This window comes from Oratosquilla oratoria, chromosome 12, assembly GCF_046742065.1.
Source record: "Oratosquilla oratoria isolate Oo_2021 chromosome 12, ASM4674206v1, whole genome shotgun sequence".
In the NCBI taxonomy this organism is placed as follows: Eukaryota; Metazoa; Arthropoda; class Malacostraca; order Stomatopoda; family Squillidae; genus Oratosquilla; species Oratosquilla oratoria.
Window position 1 is genome coordinate 8549818 of NC_134788.1, and position 6418 is coordinate 8556235.

Here is a 6418-nt window from a genome sequence, read left to right on the forward strand (position 1 = left end):
CTCAAATCATCCAAGCAGTGTATTTCAGCCTCTGAGAAAGCAAATAAGTTTCTAGGACTGATTGCGCGATCTTTTGACTTCAAAAGTCTATCACTCATTAACAAGCTTTATAAATCGTTAGTTCGTCCACATTTGGAATATGCCGTTTCCGTATGGTCACCGAATCTCATTAAAGACATTGACAGACTGGAAAAAGTACAACAGCGAGCCACAAAACTGATTCCAAATATTAAAAATAAATCATACGAAAATCGGCTAAAACATATGAATCTGTTTTCCCTAAAAAAGCGTAGACTCAGAGGTGACTTGATACAGGTCTTTAAAATTCTAAAGGGAATTGACAACATCAAAAGTGACAAAATTTTCACACTGAATGAGAATCAGACAAGAAACAATGGTCTCAAACTGTCCGGAAATAGATTCAATTTGGAAGTGGGTAGAAACAATTTCACCAACCGTGTAGTTAATGAATGGAATAAACTTCCTGCAGAGACAGTGCAATGTAGTTCAGTTCGAAACTTTAAAAATCATTTAGATAAACACCCAAGCAAGATGTTGTAATGATTAGAATTTATTCTATATTTTGTTTGTTTTTGTTTTGTTATCATTTGTCTGTTTGATTCTCATTTATTATTAGTTATACGTCAATTCATTATTATTTACTATTTATCTGTTTGTTTATTATCTAACTATACCTATGCATTTATTTATGTATTTTATTTGTTATTTACATTATTATAGTTTTCATTTATTTATCATTATTATTATCTCTTTTCGCATCCGACCTAGATATGGACCAAAAGGTCTCCTGTCGGCATGCTCCGCCTTTGTAATCCTTTGTAATCCTTTATATGCCAGCGGTCACAAATATCACCTATTGATTTAAGCTTTCTCTAGCCTTCAAAATCAAATGTCCCAGAGGGTTTTTATGCTAGCCCTTCAGATGCCGCGATAATATTATAATCTTATCGCGGCATCTCTTTCAAGATACAACGAAATAACAAATAATAATTATTATTTGTTATTTCGTTGTATCTTGAAAGAGAATATTGATTTAGAATAAACTGCAAAGTTGGATACTGAACGGTCTGACCAGACATGACAGTTGTATTTGTATCTTTTCTGTGGGATTTGTCGAGGAACGTTTTCCCGATGAAAGTCACATTAAGGTAAGCCGTAGTTTATAACGCTTCAGCTCAAATGCGGAAGAAGAGCTATTCGGAGAGGAAGTGGTATTGGGAAACAGAGGAGTTGAGGTTGAGAGGGATGTAGCGAAAGAAGTTGAGGGTGGAGTCGATAATGGTTGTGGTTTGATGGTTATGAAATAGAGGTTGAGGCGAAGGTAGTCGTACTTGTGGTGGTGAAAGAAGTGGTGATGAGAGTCAGTGTGGTGTTTCAGGGGTTGTAGTTCGTGGGAAGGGACGAGAAGTGGAGAAATTTGGTGATAATGTCTAATGTATAAAAAGAATTTGTCTCTCCTCCCCCCCCACCAAATCAACTTCCTCCCAGCCTACATATTTTCCCCCTCTAGCCAGAATTCAGGACCTTGCCCCTTTTCTATATTCTTTAAAACTCAGTTTCTGTATTTCCTACATACACCCTTCTAACTCAAAACTTCCATTGTCTGTGTATTTTTATGTAATATCTGTTCTCCTCGTGTTTACCTATTTTTTCCTGCTGGTATTCATAGTTCTCCCCCTCCTACTTCCTCTTCTTTCATACTTTGTCCCTCCTTGTTCTCTCTGGTTCGACATTCTCCATGGCTTATATTCCTCTTCTTTAGTTTTACTGTCTTCTGTTCTGGTAGAGATTTGCATACCAGGATGCAAGAACACAGAAATTCAGTCAAATATGCACACCAAAATTCCGCTGTCTTCCAACACGTAGACAAGGAAGGCCACCGTATAGATTGGAATGAAGCAAAAATTATATTCAATTCAAAGTGCAGTTTTAAAAGGAAAATAATAGAATCATCCTTGATTAACAAATTTCCAAATTTCAATATATCTCATGGACAATGGTCACCTGACTGCATTACCACCTGGGCAGTCCACAAATTACTACCATCTCTGGTGAAGGCGGGTGACCTGCCCCGCAAAGCATTAGACGTTACCTGAGTCCTATCCATGTTTCTTCTTTTACTGTTTATAAGACATGCCTTTTGCTCCTCTACTCTGTATTCCACTGAAGAGGATCACAGTCCGTGATCGAAATATATGGAATCTATTTATTCAATTCTTCTTATCCAACACAGTGGGTTTTTGTTGAAATTTACTGTGTTACGACATTACTTTGTAGTTATATATATATATATATATATATATATATGTATATATACATATATATACATATATATATATACATATATATGTATACATATATATATATATATATATATATATATATATATATATATGCATGTAGAATTAAATACGACAGCATTCTGACAATTGTTAAACTTTTTCTTAATGTTTTCTATTTGTCTTATCAACTTTTTTCCAGTTGTAGGGTGAGCTGATACAAGTTCTCCAAAGTTTTCCATTTAATATTCTCGAGCTTTCGTCTTCAAAGAAACATCATCAGGATTGACATAATTTCTGCAATAATGAATACAAATGTTGGTACATATAAGTTACAAAATAAATTACAAAAATACAAATACAAATAAACAGGTAGAACAAAAGATATATAACAAGAGTTATTACTTACGTCTATAAGGAAAGTACAAATGATAGAGAGAGAGAAAGGTTTAAATACATAAACTGCTATCCGAGTTCCCATTACGGAGTCTGGCGGATCGTCTGAGTGGTGGGGGAGTGGGGGGTAGGAGGGGAGGGGGAGGGGGAGAGGGGACCTCAATGTAGCGATGTCTCAGGTTAGCGCTACTGTACAGTTTAATGCTGGACGTCATGTCCGACTGGATATTTATAGTGGGGGCAGAGTCCCTGATGTGGAATGCCTCCAAGAGTTTCAACCTTCTAGGGTCCTCACTGTACGCAATAATTTTGGTACATTGAACTAAGGTGTCTCTGTCAATATTTCTATTGTGATATTTTGAATAATGGTCCTTGATCGCTCCGTCCTGTTGGTGAAAGGTTAGTCTTCGGCTGAGAGTACATCTGGTGTGCCCGACGTATGTGGTATCGCGAGACGTGCAATTCTCGGCTGGACATTTGAATAAATGTTTAACAATTGTCAGAATGCTGTCGTATTTAATTCTACATGCATCAAAGAAAACCTGCTTCCTTACTTCACATATATATATATATATATATATATATATATATATATATTTATATATATTTATATATATATATATATATAAATATATATACATATATATTACAAAGGATTATAAAGGCGGAGTATGCCGACAGGAGACCTTTTGGTCTTTATCTAGGTCGGATGCGAAAAAAATCATAATAACAATAGAATAACAATAATAACGATAATAATAACAAAACTATAATAATGTAGGCAACAAACAAAATACATAAATTGATGCATAGGTATAGTTGAATAACAAACCTATATATTAGTAAAATGATATAATTTTTTAACAAGCCTGCGTCACCGAACTGACGGGTTATCATTTATGTATTTGTTTATTTATTGTGCAATTTTCCCGTTCTGTATTTATACTTCTCCTTTACCCAGTTCCTCATATTACTCTGTAGTCATACATATGTATTCTTTGCTCTCTTTTATTGCATCGTTAGCAAATTACATCTCTAATCTACCCACGTTCTCCTTTTCATTCACTTCCTTCTCACTTTTTTCCTCAAATTTTTGTGCCTCAACAAATAAATAAAAGCTTACCCTCGTTTAATGATGTTAGTAAGTTTGCGGACGACACTAAAATAGGACGCCTAATTAGGTCAGGAGACGACGCCCAGATTCTGCAGGATGACCTTAATAAGCTGTTAACATGGTCGGTGAAATGGCAAATGAACTTCAATATCTCTAAGTGTAGCGTGTTAAACGTAGGGCTACACAACCCCGAAAATAGATACAACTTAGATAACACGTTTTTAGAAAAATCTGAGTGCGAGAGGGACTTGGGAGTTCTGGTGAGTCCGGACCTTAAAACCAGGAAGCAGTGTATTAGCGCCAGAAATAAAGCTAACAGACCATTAGGCTTCATTGCTAGGACGGTAACGAATAGAAGTGCAGAGGTAATTATTAAACTCTATCTAGCGATAGTTAGACCCATCCTTGACTATGCGGTACAGTTTTGGTCTCCGTCCTACAGAATGGACGTAAATTCACTAGAATCAGTACAGAGAAGAATGACCAAAATGATACAAGGACTCGGAAATCTGCCTTACGAAGAGAGGCTTAGGCACCTAAACTTACACTCTCTGGAAAGACGCAGAGTGCGGGGTGATCTAATAGAAGTGTTCAAGTGGATCAAAGGCTATAACAAGGGTGATGCAAACAAGGTCATCATAATAAAACAGCAGGGCAGGACTCGCAGTAATGGGTATAAACTGGACAAATTTAGATTTAAGAAGGAAATAGGCAAGAATTGGTTTACAAATAGGGTGGTCGATGAATGGAATAAACTTAGTAACCATGTAGTAAGCGCTGAAACTATCAGTTGTTTTAAAAAACGATTAGACAACTTTATGGATGGGGATGACAGGTGGTGATGGATACGGAGCTGCCTAGTGTAGGCCTTATGGTCTTTTGCAGTCTCCTTTATTTCTTATGTTCTTATTTTCTTATGTTTTCTTTTTCTTTCTTCTCTTCCCAGTTTCCTGCACAAGTAATAATTTCTTTTCCAACATTAATTCAATTCCAACTCTCTTAAGCTTTATTTGAGACTATCATTTCTATATACTTGACATTTTTCAAAATGTTCTTCAAGACTTGATAGCTTTGTGTCTGGTTATACATCTTGACGGTTGTCAGGTGTCCTCACGTTCCCATCTTTTAGTTAAGTCTGACTTGTGCATACCCCTCTTCCAGTTCTGATCTCTTTCTAGAATACATTTCAATTTCTTTATTTTCCTTCCTCCTCTGTTTCTCTTTCCATGTTTTCACCGTTTCTCCCCTTCGTCCCTTTTGTTTCCTCCTTTTTATTAGTTTTATTGGGCGGCGGCGTGACGACCCATAGTCCTCCTCATTCGGCGCTTTGCTCTCTCTCTCTCTCCATCTCGTACTTTCTTTACCGTCTTACCTTTACACGATTCGTTCTCATGTCTTTGACTTTCTCTATATCTCCCAGTTGTTATCTCTCTCTTTTTCTTTGTCTATCTGTCTGTCTCTCTCTTCCCTTCTCTCTGCTGTGTGTGTGTGTGTGTGTGTGTGTGTGTGTGTCTCACTCTCTCTCCTTCTCTCCTCTCTCTCTCTCCCCTTCTCCCCCCTCTCTCGCTCTCTCTCTCTCCCCCCCTTCTCCCCCCTCTCTCGCTCTCTCTCTCTCTCTCTCTCTCTCCCCTCCCTCCCTCGCCTTCTCCCCCCCCCCTCTCTCTCTCTCTCTCTCTCTCTCTCTCTCTCTCTCTCTCTCTCTCTCTCTCTCTCTCTCTCTCTCTCTCTTTCACTGAGCTCTAACGGGTTAAAAACAAATCTCTCGTTTCCTTAATTTGTTAAAGAAAATTGAGATATTCAGAAATTTAGTTCTGGCCAACGGGTTGAAACTTCTCTAACCTTTAGAAAACTTAGTTACTAGGACCTTCTAGAGGTTGTGTAGAATCGTCCGTCTCCGCCCCAATCTGTAGAATGTTGTCACTGAAACAAAGTTGAAAGCCGAGGAGACCTGGTCCAGGATCACGAAGTCCAGTAGACCGCATCGCTTGGAGTCCACCAGAAGGAAAAATTTAAATTGGGTCATCATAGCGAGGGCGCTAGACATGATACCCTCAACCCATGTCAAGTCGTTTACTATGAGGACAAAGGCTAAGGAGTTGGATCCCTTCACACATTTGATTATGGTTAACACCGGGCGATTTTATTCAACTCGCGATGGAATTGTGTTATAATTGTTTGACATCCTCTTTTCTATTTTCTTTTTTCCCCTACGTCCGGGCCTAGTGGTAGACGAACCAAAATATATAAAGGGAATCATTCGGTCTACTAAAATATTTCCATGAATATAGTGACCCCTGGAACAATTGGTTGTTTTTAAAGAAGATTAGATACCTTCATGGACAGATGTGAAAGATGGTGAGGGTTATGGAGCTGTTTAGTGTAGGCCTTATGGTCTCTTGCAGTCTTCTCCATTTTCATGTTCTATTTATAGATGTATGATCAAGTAACTGTGACCAATGTCAGGATGTTTTATTCGTTAAAGTGGCTACAGAAGACGGACAAATTTACAAAGGATTACAAAGGCGAAGCATGCCGACAGCAGACCTTTTGGTCCATAACTAGGTCGGATGCGGAGAAAATACGTTATAATGATAAATAAATAAGAAAA